General features: G+C 36.5%; 1 protein-coding gene across 5 annotated transcripts in view; it reads left to right on the forward strand.

Moving 5' to 3' along the window:
• RBMS3 (RNA binding motif single stranded interacting protein 3) overlaps positions 1 to 15,567 on the forward strand; it is a 760,896-nt gene that overhangs the window by 171,760 nt on the left and 573,569 nt on the right. The gene's annotated exons all lie outside the window — the stretch shown is intronic.

The following is a 15,567-nucleotide window of genomic DNA, read 5'->3' on the forward strand; positions in this document are numbered from 1 at the left end:
GAAAAGTGCTAAGACTGAGGGACCTGGTGAGCAAACTTGTCAAGAGGAAATGAACTGGAGGAGGTGAGGGAAGAGAAACTGGTCCACAAGATAGAGCCACAACCACTGAGTGTAATGATAGTAGCAATAGATGATCACAGTCTTAACTAAATTTTCTCTGTATTTCAAAAGTGGAAAAAAAAATTCTTCCCTAGGCATTTCAACTCCCTTTTTCTGCCAGAACTTCTGGACCTTGAGAATAGTTTGATGTTAAGCTTTTGGAAGGGAGAAAGCACAGCTTTCCAGGAGGCCCCAGCTCCCTGTAGGTATTCCCCTCCTGGGGTCTGGCACCATCTGTAAGTTTGCTGCAGCTGCTGATGAATTTAAACTGAGTTAGCAGGAGTTGGGCACAGCATATTTGGAAAGCACTCATCCCTCTTCTTTTGTTGGGGTGGGAGTGAGGAGAAGGGACTCTGGCAAGATTAGTTTCCCACTGTTCACTAACAGACACCATAATACTGTTTTCAGCACTACCCTCTATGTTGATTCCTGGGTAATTCTCAACATCTTTGAAAGGATCTGGTAATTTCTCCCAGGGAAAGTTGAAGTATACTACAATGGTGGATCTATTAAAAATATTGGCATGGAAGAACAAGAACTCTATTGTCTCTAATTGCTGGGATTCCCGCCTCACCACCCAGGACAAGCACCAACAGGACGCTTTCTATGAAACGTGTCTTTTATTCCTCATATTTGATCACTTTCTGGAACTAAGTTTACGACTAGAATATCTAGCACTTTACATAGACGGAGTAAGTAGAATGAGAGTATAGTTTCAATGGTATTCTGCAATGGTAAAAATTTTCTCTTACGTTTTCTTTGATTCGATACACTGATAACTCTTACTTATTTGGCCATTTATCCAAGAAACCTTAATGTTGTAGCCCAACATGTAAAACAACCCTCAGGGCCATCTGGGTCACAGACAAAGCAGACTCACATATATAGTTTCAGGAAAAATTCTATTAGTGGTTTAATGAATATTTCATTTCCAAATAATTTTATAATGTTAGATCTGAGTGTTTTTTAAAATGTAGCTATGCATTTCAATGTCAAAATAACACATTGGTATTTGGCATTTTTGTTCATGAAGTCATAGTCGAATAATTTGTGTTTGAGCCCATATTTACCCCATCTCCCTCCCTATCTATCTGTTGAACACTCACTCATACCTAAGAAACTCAAATGCATTTCATAATTCACTCTACATTTTCCCCCCATTTTTGCAGGATCGTTTGGCACAACATACATCTATGTTCCCGTGTCACTTTGCCTTTATCTCTATCATCACACCTTTCACCCTGTGTTCTAGTTCTTTTCTACATTTCATTTCATCCCTGAGGATTCTGAAAGCAGGAATTATCTTATCCTTTATTGTATACATTATGATTTTAGGGAAATTAAATTGTATAGTAAATAAAAGTTAACACTATTTACAGCAAGCACATTTAAATTTTGAAATACAGAGATAGAGTCAATCCGTGTTATTCACAGAATTTTTTTCTATGAAGTTGCCGCAAACACTGAGTTAGCAAATACTGAACCAGAGCTCCTGTGGAAAGTATAGGGTAAGATTCCTGCAAGCCTCTGATCACAACTTTCTCATCAACCAGTTAATGTGTAGTAACTGTAATATGCATGTTTCCATTTAAAGACACCTACTTAATATATGTTTTTAATTCATTGACATTTGTCAATCAAATCAAAATTAAGTGTATAATTTACAAACTCAAGGCCAAGAGCACTATAACTCATACCTGAACAAAACAAAACTTATCTAATACACATACTGTCTCAGGAAGGCACATCCTAGCTTCCTGGCACTTAGGAACACACTAGGGAGCACTTTACCACTACACTTGGGGACCGTTTTCGGCAGCAAAATCACCAAAAAAAAAAAAAAAAATCACAAAAATGTGAAAAATGTGGCAGTAAATAGATCCCAAAAAGGATTGTTGTTTACGATAAGAGAGCTGAAACAAGAAGGCAGATCATCACCTTGTTCTACCTCAGATAAGAATGTGCACATCAGGCTGTCAAATTTTTCACCACACTGCACATGTCTTCAAATGACCTCAAAACTGCTGTGAGTACTGATTTGGGGATTACAAATAAATGTTAGCGAGTAGGCAAATTTGCAGATACAGAATCAGTGAATAATGAGGATCAACTCTATTATGTATCACTAATATTTAATACGATAGTCACCATTTTATTTAATCCAAATTAAATGTGTCGTGGAAATAGACTTAGTTTCTGTGGAGTATTTTATAAATAGTAATTAAAAAATTTTATTTGAAGTAGAGTTTACTTATGTGATATCCAAAGTACCCTTTATTTATCTTGACTGTTTAATTCAGCAGAGTGAGAAAATTTTAAAACATGTATTCTCTACTCCCCCTATAATTTGCTCTAATATAGAAGTTAATATAATATTATACTAAAAAGAAAGTATAGAATGCATAAAGGCACATCATGAGCACAAATATCTGCACAATGGATTCACAGCAGCAACAATGAGGTTGGCTCAGAATAGAAGACAGATATGCATCTTAGTGATGATAATTCACTCTGGAGAATGATCTTCTGCAATTTATCCAATCCGCTGTGTGCCACTAGATGTATTATGTGCATCTTTTTATTCATACTATGTGGGACTATGAACAATATCAGGATTCATTAAGATGCCTAGGAAAGTAATGACCATTTTCACAGTAAGAGTATTTTACATAATAGGAAAAAATGGATATTGTATGTCTAAGATATTATTCAAAAATATTTGCCTACATTAGTATTTGTGGGAACTAAAAAAAATTAAACTCTTATCTTTAAGTTAGTGTGTTCAATTTAAAAATCAAGTGTTTGCATGTGAGGGTGATATAAGAAATACATGGTAGGGCATAAGTCCTGACAATACACAGGCGAAGAAAGGCATAGCATAGGAATTTATAAAGGATATAACTAACTTTTACACAAGGAAGATGGACATAAAGTACTATGATAAAGATTGAATCAGAATGAGAAGATATGGATAGGATCTTTTGTAATGGTTCTTGTAGGACAGGTTGTATTATGAGGGTTATGGTGAGCCACAGGGAAAAAGCACACTCATAAGACAGCACAGATATGCTCAGAGTCACACTTCATCTCAGGTAGAATAGTGTGTGTGAGCCTGTGGCATGAGTTGGCACAGTCAGGTTTGACTCACTCAGATCAGTCATCTGGCAGACATCTTCGACATCTCCCTTCTTCTCCACCTCCATAGTCAACCAGTTGCCAAGTCCTAACATATCTATCTCCTCGCCATCTCTAGAGTTTGTTCATGCCTTTCTCCTCATCCTTCCTATGACTACCTCCACGTAGGTCTCTGCTATCTCTTACTCCAATGGCCTCTTGACTATTCTCCTTGTCTCTAATAAAGGCCCATCAATCTGTTCTTCACACTGCAGTTAGAACCAACTTCTCATGTTGTCAACCATATAATTTTATTGGTAAGCCCAGAACCCTTTAAAGAGTCTCACATGGCCTGGAGCAGAGGCTCACACCTGTAATCCCAGCACTTTGAGAGGCCGAGGCAGGTGGATGGCTTGATGTCAGGAGTTTGAGACTAGCCTGGTCAACATAGTGAAACCTTGTCTCTACTAAATGTATAAAAATTAGCTGGGCATGCTAGTGCATGCTTATAGACCCTGCTACTCAGGAAGCTGAGGCATGAGAATCACTTGAACCCAGGAGGAGAAGGTTGCAGTGAGCTGACATCTTGCCCCTGCACTCCACCCTGGGTGACAGAGCGAGATTCTGTCTCAACAACAGAAAGATTCTCACAGTTCTTGCATGTTATAAAGGCAATTAAAAACAGGTAGCCTCCCCATTTCCTTCTCCAACCTTAGCTCTTACCATTTCTCACTTTGGCTTTTTTTTTTTTTTTGACATTATGCCCTCACCTCAAGTAACTATGATTGGCGTGTTGTCTTTTGGCTACAGGCTTTTATACCTGCTGTTTCCTTTGCTTAGAGGTTTTTATCTTCCCCACCACTCTCCTATCTAGGTAACTTCTACTTACCTATTCAGATATTAACCTACATGCCAATTCCTCTAAGAAGCTCTTCCTGACTTGGAAATTTGATCACATAGCCCTCTGAATCTTTCACATAGCACCTTGTGCTTAGTCCCTATAGAATTAATTCACAGTTCATTATAATTATATATTTAAATTATTGACTCCCTTCCAACCAGACTGTAAGTTTCCTGCAGGTGAAGAGTATGTTTTATTTATTACTGAGTACTTTCCAGTATAAATTGAAATAACACAGTGACTGGCAAATGGGCTAGTGAAGATTTTTGATGGAAAGAGTGCTAAACATAGATAGATAGCCAGAGATATAAAGTATTTATCTGTATATTATATGTTGATACTCAGATGGTTCACAATGACTCATGGTTTACTTTTTAAATTAGATAGTAATTATAATCATCTCTGGGTATCCAGAGGGAATTGGTTCTAAGATCAAACCCTTGGATACCAAAATTTTAAGATACTCCAATCCCTTATGTAAAACTGCACAGTATTAGCATATAACCTAAACACATCCTCCTGTATGCTTTAAATCATCTCTAGATTACCTTTAATACCTAATAAAATGTAAATGCTATTCATTAGTTGTTATTCTGGGTTTTTAAAAGTTCAAGTTATTGTATTGTTATTTTTTATTGTTTTGGGTTTATTCCAAATATTTTCAATCTATGGTTGATTCAATATGGGGATGGGATACAGAGGACCAACTGTACATAAAAAGACCTATTATAAATCTTGATAGGACTAATGGAAGAGCATTTAAATTGTTTTTCTCAACATATACATTGAATTTGCAAGTTACTTATGCCTTTGTTGAGTGGTCAGATGGAAGCAGGATGAATATTACCACCACACTTTCAGCTAAGCATATTATATTACATTACTTCTTACAGACATTTAGTGTTATATCTTATTTTATTCAATTTATCTAATATTTTTTTCTCTACAATTAATGCATTTTCCTATTACATCATGATGTGAGAGAGACTGGATAGAGAAATCAAATGAAACAGCAATCAGGAGATCTTATTCTTCCTCTCTTACCTTGGGAAAATTAATCTGACTGTCTGCGGAAGAAGCTGCTGGGATGAATCTATCAGAATTTGCAAGTCATTTATTCCTGCAGATGAGTGTATATTATTACCACCCTATTATGTGCAAGACACTTTCCAAGATTCAGTGATAAACATACATTATATTTTCTTAATTATCATTAAGAAGTAATTGAGAAGTTTTCTTGGTTTGAAATTTCACTCCTTCCCCTATGGTTTTACAGTTTAATAGCATACAATTTCATGATAAACTATTAGAGGTAAGGATTCTCTTTATCAGTAGTCTCATCATGTAGAGTTTGACTAGCATTTAAGAACTTGATTTCTGTTCTCTTTTTGTCCCTTTATCATCTGAATAATTTCATAAGCATATAACAATTATCTAAAATATAACTGATGGCATTATTTATTATCCACCTGTTTAAGATTCCTTAAGGACAAATTATACTCTTCTTAAACTGTCTTCTGCATCTTAGTTGTAGGTGTTTATCATCATGAGAAATACTCATTCATTCAGTCTTTCACTCATTTAGAAAACTTACTAATCATCAGCTTGTTTAAGCCTCTGTCATAGGTGCTGGAATAAAAAGTGATTAGAGCAAAGGCCCAGCCCATGAGGACCCTAGAGGTGAGTGGGGAAACAAAGGGAAGGACATAATCACAGTAGTGTGCTAACTGCAAAATGAGTGATTTCAAACCCAAAACAATTTTGCCTTAGATGCACTTCCGTTATATAGGCCCTTTGGGTAAGTACAATAGAGAATTTAGAGCCGAAATTTGCTAATATGAAGCAAAACCTTAGAACTGAGGGAATCATAGAATCCTAGAGTTAGAGTGTGCATTGAAACATCCAGTTCAAACTATTTGCTGCAGCTTGAGTTCACTCAAGTGCCAAATAGTCCACTAGCTTGGCTTGAATACTTCTAATAAGACACACTCCCCATCTCCTTTCATGTAGGTCTTGATCAACTCTTGTTGTTTATGAATTGTTTTCTTGTAATGAATCAAAATGCATCTTGCCACACAGAACAAAGTTAATTCTTCAGCATAACAGCCTTGCAAATACGACAAGGTAATTGTTAGTGATTCTGAGCCCTTTCTCCATTCTAAATAAAATTGATACACCATTGGTAGAAATATGTTCACCATCCCAAAGTCTTTTCTGAATATACACAATAGTACAGAGTTTTTCAATGTGCCAGTTGCAATCGGTGGGTAGTGATTTCAGTCCAGTGGATGAGATTTAGAATTGAGTAAAATAAAATACAAAATATTTGTGTGTTTTCCACATCGTAAGCATAAGTATTGTTTCAAGAAATATTAATTTGTTTCAGATATGTGTTCAGAGTGGTGTTTCTGTGTATACTGACCCCCAAAGTAAAATGTATTTTTTAATGTGGGTCACAAGAGATAAAATAAAGTAAAATAAAATAAAATGCCACTGATATATCTGGGGTGAGGTCTATGAATTGCATTTTTAATAAACTCCCAAGTTCTGCTGATGATGATCTGTAGAGCCCACTCTGAGCACTGTTGCACTAAGTGACAACATGACCAACTTACATAAGAGCCAAGCTGAGTAAGGAGAAAGGTGTCAATCTATATAGCAAATTTTTATTAATGCTTAGTAAATTTATTAGTAATGCTTAATTTCTTTTGTATTTTTAAGTGAAACTAAATACTTGTAGCAATTGTAATAATGTACTTTGCAGCCCTCTTTGGAGACAGTGGAGACGTGGGAACAGTGCTAGAGAGCGAGGTTGGGTTAGAGATACAAACACTAGGACTCTCAGAGAACAGTGTCTGATCCTCAAGAGTTATTAATTTAGATTTGCTGACCTCAGAGAGAGTCTAACCCATCTTAGTTTTCTAATGTATGTTCCCTAAACCGCCCTTAATTAATCTGGGGGACAATGTATACTCAATGGTTTGCTTTGTTGTATGATCTCACCATTGGTTTCATCTAACTGCTCCAGTCCAAAGTTGATTTTCCTTAACAGAAAATTCAATGCAAAATAGTTCACAAATTTTACCCACTGTTTGTCATTTTCCAACTTGATTTTCTCATTTTCTTGTTAATTATTTACTGTAACATTTAATTTTCTCCTCTTCTTCCCTTCTTGTGTGCCTCATTTTATCTTAGAATCATCCAAGGGCTGCTTTTGGCAGCACTTTCAGTGTGTAATATGCTTACAGTTTTGAGGGATTTCCCCAGCTTCTAAAGTTGGCTTTCCTTTCAAAGATGTATGCTTGGCATTACGCCTATGCATCTTTCCTCACTGTTTTCTCTTTTCCGTTCCTGAAATTCAGAACCTTGCTTGGCCTTACCTTTCCAAGTCTTCACGACTCTCTATGCCATAGTTCCTCTCTCCAGGACTCTTCTGTTGTGCAGACAACAAAAACAAAATGCCAATTTTAGTTTCACACAATTCCAAAAACTGTTTACAAACTGTTAACAATGGCAGAAAGAAGCTTTGATATACACAAATTGAAATGGCCTACATCTTAATATTGCAACACGGTATAGAACAGAGCTCTTGAAATATGTGTCCAAGAGTAGGAAGTGGTTTTTAGTTTGTGAGTTATTTGTGAACTTTTAATATTTTGCAGTATAGCACGAGGAAGTCTAAACTTGTGAGTTTATACCTGCCTCTTATGAGCTTGTAAATTTTGAGTAAGAGACTTAATTTTATGACTCTCTACTTCTTTCTCCTTAAAATGGGGTGATAATACATGATGAGACTGAGTGATTTAAATATATGATAAAATGAAAAGAATTATACTCATGGAAAGTTCTGTGCTAATTAACAATGTTCGATTCCTGAATTATGGGTTCTTTTGTTAAGTTAAATCTGATTTCTCTACAGACCATTTCTCAGTGGTGTTAATGTCAGCTTCAGGCTGCATGCCCCCTTTTAGGAGAGACTGTCTTCAATCTGTGCTATGTATTCATTTAATCTTGCTGTCAATTCCAAATATTTACTGATAAATCAGTGGCTGCTTGCTTGACTGTACACTATCATATGTCACCTCCTAATTCAATGACGTATCATATTCTCATTTACTTCTGTTGTCTGTGTATTTATTAAGCATTCTGAGCAGTCTAGGCTAAATTGTTGGCAGTTGCCTGGCTGTGGACTTGGAGCTGATCCTTCTCAGTTTTCTTGACTGCTTCTTAAGTATCAGTTCTGGGATAATGCTACCCACTCTCTCTGTGTTTCCCAATGTTACTCAGACCTTAGAATGGATATAATACTGACTTTACCCCTGTTTCTCTTTTTTCATTTAACACTAACAATAAAGCTATTTTCGATGATGCCAAATATATATTCATAGATTGCTACCACAGCTGAGTTGTTGAGAATGATAACTCTATACCCAGAGGGATAGAGTTTGTAAATTAGAGCTCTTTAATTATTGGTTTTGACTTAAGAGACAAATGACACAATGACTTAAGAAAACTGAAGTGGCAATTATAAATGAAACCTATCTTTCAGATAGCTACAGTTTTTTAGATATAGTCTTCAGTCATTCAACAAGTTTGTATTAAATGTACATGAGTAGTGTTTTGTTAAGTGTTAAAAACGTAAAGGGAAACTATAAATATAATGATATTGTGAGGAATTTTTAAGTCTGATGAAGAGAAATGCACATGCACTACTAAAATCTGTGGAAGAAAAGTCCACAGTATATTTTAAAGAGATCTGATTTAAGCTGGAGAGGAGGGGGACCTCACAGTCAGGCTTCCATGACAAGGTGATATTTAGGCAATATGCATCTCCAGGGCTTCTGTTCAGCACAATCACATATTTGTTAACATTTAACCTATTTTTAGGTAAATTTGAGGGCATTGTTGGTGCTCAGATAAACAGCCAGTGAGTACTTGTACTTATAGCAATGTAGCTTTACATTAGCAAAGAAAAAAATAGCAATTGTTCACTTCACAGCCCTACCCTAATGGGAAATACCATTCAAACATTTGGTCTAGCTATGTATGAATCCAGCTTTTGAAAAGGTTGAGGCAAATATGTTGAAATCCAGAGCTACATGTGTGGTTTTTGAATCATTCTTCAGAGACAAGTATGTTCCTTCCCACGCATAGAATCTCCCCATTGCTCCCTTTTCAGCCAATCCCAGTTCTATCAGCGATTGCTCATAGTTCTTTGGTTACAAAAAGAATACAGGGCCACTTGTCAAGATATCAGAATACTAGGATTACGTATTTCTGGTTAGTTGAGGAAAAAAAAAAAAAAAAAACCATGGAAGTAGAAATGCTCTTAAAGACAGAGGACTCTGTAGCACTGCTCTAGGTCCTGGCAGCTGGAACCCTTAGCATTCCTCCAAGGTAACATCAGTGGAGCGGACATCCTCATTACTTAAAAACCCACTACAGTCGACACTCCCTATTTCTTCCTCCTTTACTCCCTAACCTAATCCTTCACTACATACTACATTAAACTATCTTGTGGCACTTAGGTAAACACAATAAGAAAATAGAGTGTTATCCTGTTGCCTTTTTTATTCCTGGCTAACTGGATGCTGCCCTGCCTTCCATTGTACATATGAAGATACAATTCAGAATTGACAGTCACCTAAGGCTGTCAAATACACTGTTTAGTGAAACATGGACCAGTGAAAAATTTTCTACACAATGCGTAATTAAGGTCTTGGAGACCTTCAAGACCTTTAGTGATCTTGTTTTTCTTTGGGTACCTGCAACCCCTAACTTGTGTACAAATTGACCACAATTTAATGAAAAAGCAGCCTGATCACTACCTGGGGCTCTAGGGGTTTCTAAAATATAAAGAAATGTAAGAAGATTAGCAAAACCATGCGTAAGTCTGTGGTTGCAATCAGTAAGAATGGGAGGTAGGAGGCGAGGTTCTTCATGGTCTTGAGAAATGATAGGTGGTTTGTAAACCACCTTCTAAGGTAGCTAAATAGCCAACTGCAGGGTGTTTAGTTTGATTCAAGATTGTTAAAAGAGCCATTTGCTTAATACAGCAGAGGATAGACTGAGGCTTACTCTCCTTCTTTTTTCCCCAGTACCTACTGCCTTTCCTTTAAAATATCGAATTTGAGTTTGAAGGGAACCAGACTATTAGTTGACTAGGGCTTTCAAACGCATTGTTAAACCATAGTTACTCACAAGTAAACTAGAAATAATCTAAAGCCTTGTCTTGAAATCTTTTTTTAAAAAAATTCTATGGCATTTGGTATACCTTATAGGTATCAAAGAAATATCTGGCAGATGGATTGAACTCTCTATGACTGTTAGGGGATACAGATTATTGATGAACATCACAGGTTGAATGTTATTCATCAGAAGAAAAAAAATACACTTGAGATCAAGCGCTACTTTCTCTGGGAGGCCTTTGAGACTTGTCCTTCTCTGTTCACCCCCACCTTATTCCTAGCTTCCAGCGTAGATGTGTCCATGGCTGCCTTTATTCCCTGGTGATGTCTCATCTCATGTACTTCAATCATGGCCACTCTGTATCAATAACAGAATATTAGACTGATTTATTTTCATGTCTATGAACCTGAATTCGCCTATAAGCATTTTAGGGACAGAACTCACATCTGATTAATCTCAGTATTACGAGGACAATCATTGGAACAGAGAAGGTGCCAGATATGTAGTTTAAAATACATAAATGAAGAGTAAATAATAAACATAACAATAAACACATTAATTTTTCTAGTGCAATCTCATTTCTCTAAAAGAATGTACAGTATCCACAATGAATGATGATGATAACACAAACACCTTTAAAGATAGAAAGTGGAAAATGTGAATCTTGATGCTTTTTAATTTTTTTCTTATGTTCTAAAAAGCCACAGAAGAAGTCATGTGAATAAAAGACATAAATGTTAGCAAATGGATTTATCGCTTTTAACTGTGCCAGCTTCTTGGTGTAATGCTTGAGCATTAGTAGTTAGGCAATACATTTTAATGAGTGTTTCTAACTTACAAGTGTATACTCAGAGATGGGAACACTGTATCACTTAAATAATTAATAATAAATAGTTAATATGTTCCTCCAGAGTAATATGTTCTTCCTTCTATTATCTCTGTCCTATTGGATGGTCTTCATTTATCTTCTAAAGAAGACTTTAGGGTTTGGGACCAAAGTAGAGGGGAATGTACACTTAATTTTTTTTTTTTCTGTAAATCTAATGAGCCCCTGAGCTGAGAGGTCTTTCAGAATGCACACTTTGTATTTGTAGGCTCAGGTATCTGTATACTGAAAAATCCTTTCAATTGCAATACTTTATGTAATGTCCTAAAAAATGTGTTTTCAAAGACAGAAATCATTGCTATTCAGATGGTTTATTTTTCTAGAGCAAGTAGTTCATAGCATTGACTTTCTAAAGCTATGTTTCTATAAGTGTTCTTTTAGTCATGCAAATTCTGAAATCATTTGAAGGGGATCTTACAGATGTGTTTTGTTATTTTATTTTCTTAAATTCCATCCTAAATTGGGTCTGAGCATATGATAGTGGAAGGGACTAGGAGTGAAAGATTGGTCGTTCTGGTTTGCCCTGGGCCATCCAAACAGCTGTATAAGCAGCAGGTCCTGGAAATACTGGGCTCACGATTTTTGGATATGATTCGGTGATCAGCATGACTCCACCGCAGGACCTCACTCACTGCCTGTAGCTGTTTCTTTGTGGTCATTCTGGAAGTCAAAATTCAATATGAATGCCTCTTGAGAAATGCTTTTAATGAACTATAAAAATCAGTAGTCTGAAGAGAAGGTCATTTCTGATACAGTGATTATAGTCATTTCTGCACACCAATGCCAATTAAAGACTATAGATATGTAACAAGCAGGAGACACACACTATTGCAACAGCAGCTGAATTATGACACCTGACAAAGCACATACCTGGAAGCTGATGATTTCGCTATGAAAAGCAGGATTCAGCCTCCTGTGTTTCATACTCTTCTTTTAAGTGCCCTCACAGTGAACTCTCCAAAATGTTTTAATTTTAAAAATCATTTTGAATTCACGGACCTAGTGATTGTTTATCCTTTTTTTTAACTGCTTTGGAAGATTAAATATTTAAGTTTTTTTTTTTTTTTTTTTTTTTTTTAGATCATGCATTCGTGCAGCTTTTGAATTCTTTTGAAATAAAATTGCTCTTAATGAAACATCTGAAAACATGAACAAACACTGAAGAAACAGAGTTCCCCAGAATAATGATGCTATTGTTAAGTGATTGAATAGTTGGGAGATTAATATCATGGTGTACTGGCATGTTGGTTAATTCTAGCCATAATTTAACTGTAAAACCTACTTAAGAAAGCAGGAGGCTGAACGGCATGTCAGACACAAGGCACCCACATATAGAGCTCAACACAATAACAAATTAAACACTGTTTATATACAGACATAGTTGGCCTTATTTTTTTTTCTTAATCTGTGATTTAGGTAATAATTGCACTATGATTTTAACTCTCTATGCATTTTGAATGTCTGCTTAATTGTTTTATTACCATTGTATTCTCTGATACTAATACAGGGTGCCAGTGAAATTTAGCTCTATGTCCCTAAGTCTTTATGCACATAAGACTGGCATTGATTTAGTCTTGATAGCACATATCCTGTTTCTACTAGATTACTCTAAAATTGTTTGGCCAAAGGCTATGGGGAAATTTTAGGCCAAGTGAAAATGTATAATTTAATTTGTGAAGAGTTCTCACATATTCTAAGCTTGGCTTTTCTTTCCCTTGAATATTTTACCAAATTCCCTAAATGAGACCAAAGTGCCTTTTGCTTAAATTTTGGCATACCGTGAAATGTCTTTCTATATTAGCTATAGATTAATGTGAACCTGTCAGCTGAAAGCTGTACAAAATCTTGCAAAAGGGAAAGAAAAGAGTCTCATGTAAAGTTCAAATGTACCATTTAGCTACTTCAGTTTTAGTAATTGAAGGGTTTTACTAACCTGACAAGTTATCTTGACTCTTAACACACAATTAATTTCTCTGTGTTCCTAAGTTCAACAACAATGCATGGAATTTCATGAGTTTGTGTTTATGTGTGTATATACATCTGTGTGTCATGAAGCTGTGTTTCAGACAGTGATAAGAAAATATCCTTAGTGATCAAATCAAAATACAGGTTATGATTCAGTATGTTTGGGATGATCCTTTATAACCTGCATTTTTTTTTTTTTTTTTTTTTTTTTGAGACAGAGTCTCGCTTAGTCGCCCAGGCTGCAGTGCAGTGGCGCGATCTCAGCTCACTGCAAGCTCCGCCTCCCGGGTTCACGCCATTCTCCTGCCTCAGCCTCCCGAGTAGCTGGGACTACAGGCGCCCGCCGCCTCGCCCGGCTAATTTTTTGCATTTTTAGTAGAGACGGGGTTTCACCATGTTAGCCAGGATGGTCTCGATCTCCTGACCTCGTGATCCGCCCGCCTCGGCCTCCCAAAGTGCTGGGATTACAGGCGTGAGCCACCGCGCCCGGCCTTATAACCTGCATTTTTAAGAAGCTTGAGGTGATGCCCAAGCTGTTGTTCCACAGACCACACTTTGAATAGCAAGGTCTTAAAACATGAGAATTAAACGTATCTTTTGTAGGTAGAAGTATTTGACTTTACAAAAATATGTACAGATATGATACTATTCACTTGAATAAGTGAGGATCTATTAAGAACTATTTTCTTGGTAGAGGACTAAATAATGTTTTACCTCTTTGCCTGTTAGCTACCGTTTAATCTTTCAAGGAATGCTATTGACATTTTCGGCAACTTGGTTTCTCCCCATTACTGTGGTCTCATCTATATAAATGTATATATGTGACAATGAAAATGGCTTCAAGACCATGAAAAATTCCATAAATTTGGTTGCTTTTATAAATTATATGGTTTTTAAGTGAACTTAAGAGTCTACCGCACTCTACATGCTAAAATTGCTGATGTGCTTGAAATATTCCATTCATCAAAAAGAAACAGTGGACCCGAAGATCTCTATGTCCTCTGACTTCTGTGGTGGCAGATTCCCCAGAAGGCTTGTGGTTTGATGGGACTTAAGCCTGTTTGGATAACTGCACACAATACCCATATGTACCTCCAGAAAGGCTCAGCTTTAAATGCAGCCATTACACTTAGAAAAACATCATACAGCATTAACCTAATCTGGAATAAGTTAAGTAGCTTATCCTAAGTACGTGGTGAAATATAGTAACTTTGTAGGACTGGGCTTCGGGGCTTTCTAATATAGAAAGCCTTATAATATATAATATTTGAGAAATAACTTAAGATGGATGCTTATTGTATCTTCTAATTTTGTTGCTGTATTAACACCAAAAACATGGTTCTATTGTTACTGTTAAATATTTGTTGCTTGGATTATTTCATACTCTTCTAACTAGTTGATTTAATATAAAATTGGCTTCCTTTTTCTGGTTTTTTTTTTTTTTTTTTTTTTTTTACTCATGTTTGCTTGACAGTCTCATGAAATTGGTTTTCTAAGCTAGAAAAATCTTCTCCAGACCTAATGTAAATAAGCTACCTCAAATTAACAAAAAATCTTATGGAGACAGAACCATCTAAAGAAAAAGTGTTTGGAAACAAGGATGCTCTCTAGATAAAGTCATTTTTTGGTTGCTATTTTTGTCTGTATTATAACCAAACACTCTCTCTCTCTCTCTCTCTCTCTCTCTCTGTCTCTCAAGATGTTCCTCCAAAAGCATGGTGAATTATAGCGAAATGGTGGGACATAATATTACAAACATTTGTTCCTTCTAAAAATCAGACCATATATTGGAACTAGTTTATGACTCAATAAAGTTCAGCATTCTCGTAAATAGCAGGGAGGCCTATCTTGAAATGCCTACTTTAGATTTGTCCATCAAGTTTCATTAATGCATTATTAATTATTCTGTAAAGCCTAGAAATCTTACAAATAGTGATAGCATTTTAACTCATACATGGGAAATATTAAAGAATTCTGCATCGTTAAACATTGGTAAGGCTGTGGAGAAACTATTATTCTGCTGGTAAGACAACTACTGTGGGAAATGTGCTCTGCGTGCTTCAGCGATCCCACTCCTGAGCAGATACCCTAATCAAACTTCTGCACATTTTGGCCGGGCGCGGTGGCTCAAGCCTGTAATCCCAGCACTTTGGGAGGCCGAGACGGGTGGATCACGAGGTCAGGAGATCGAGACCATCCTGGCTAACATGGTGAAACCCCGTCTCTACTAAGAAATACAAAAAACTAGCCGGGCGAGGTGGCGGGCGCCTGTAGTCCCAGCTACTCGGGAGGCTGAGGCCGGAGAATGGCGTGAACCCGGGAGGCGGAGCTTGCAGTGAGCTGAGATCCGGCCACTGCACTCCAGCCTGGGCTACAGAGCGAGACTCCGTCTCAAAAAAAAAAAAAAAAAAAA

Source organism: Theropithecus gelada, chromosome 2, assembly GCF_003255815.1.
Source record: "Theropithecus gelada isolate Dixy chromosome 2, Tgel_1.0, whole genome shotgun sequence".
NCBI classification, from domain to species: domain Eukaryota; kingdom Metazoa; phylum Chordata; class Mammalia; order Primates; family Cercopithecidae; genus Theropithecus; species Theropithecus gelada.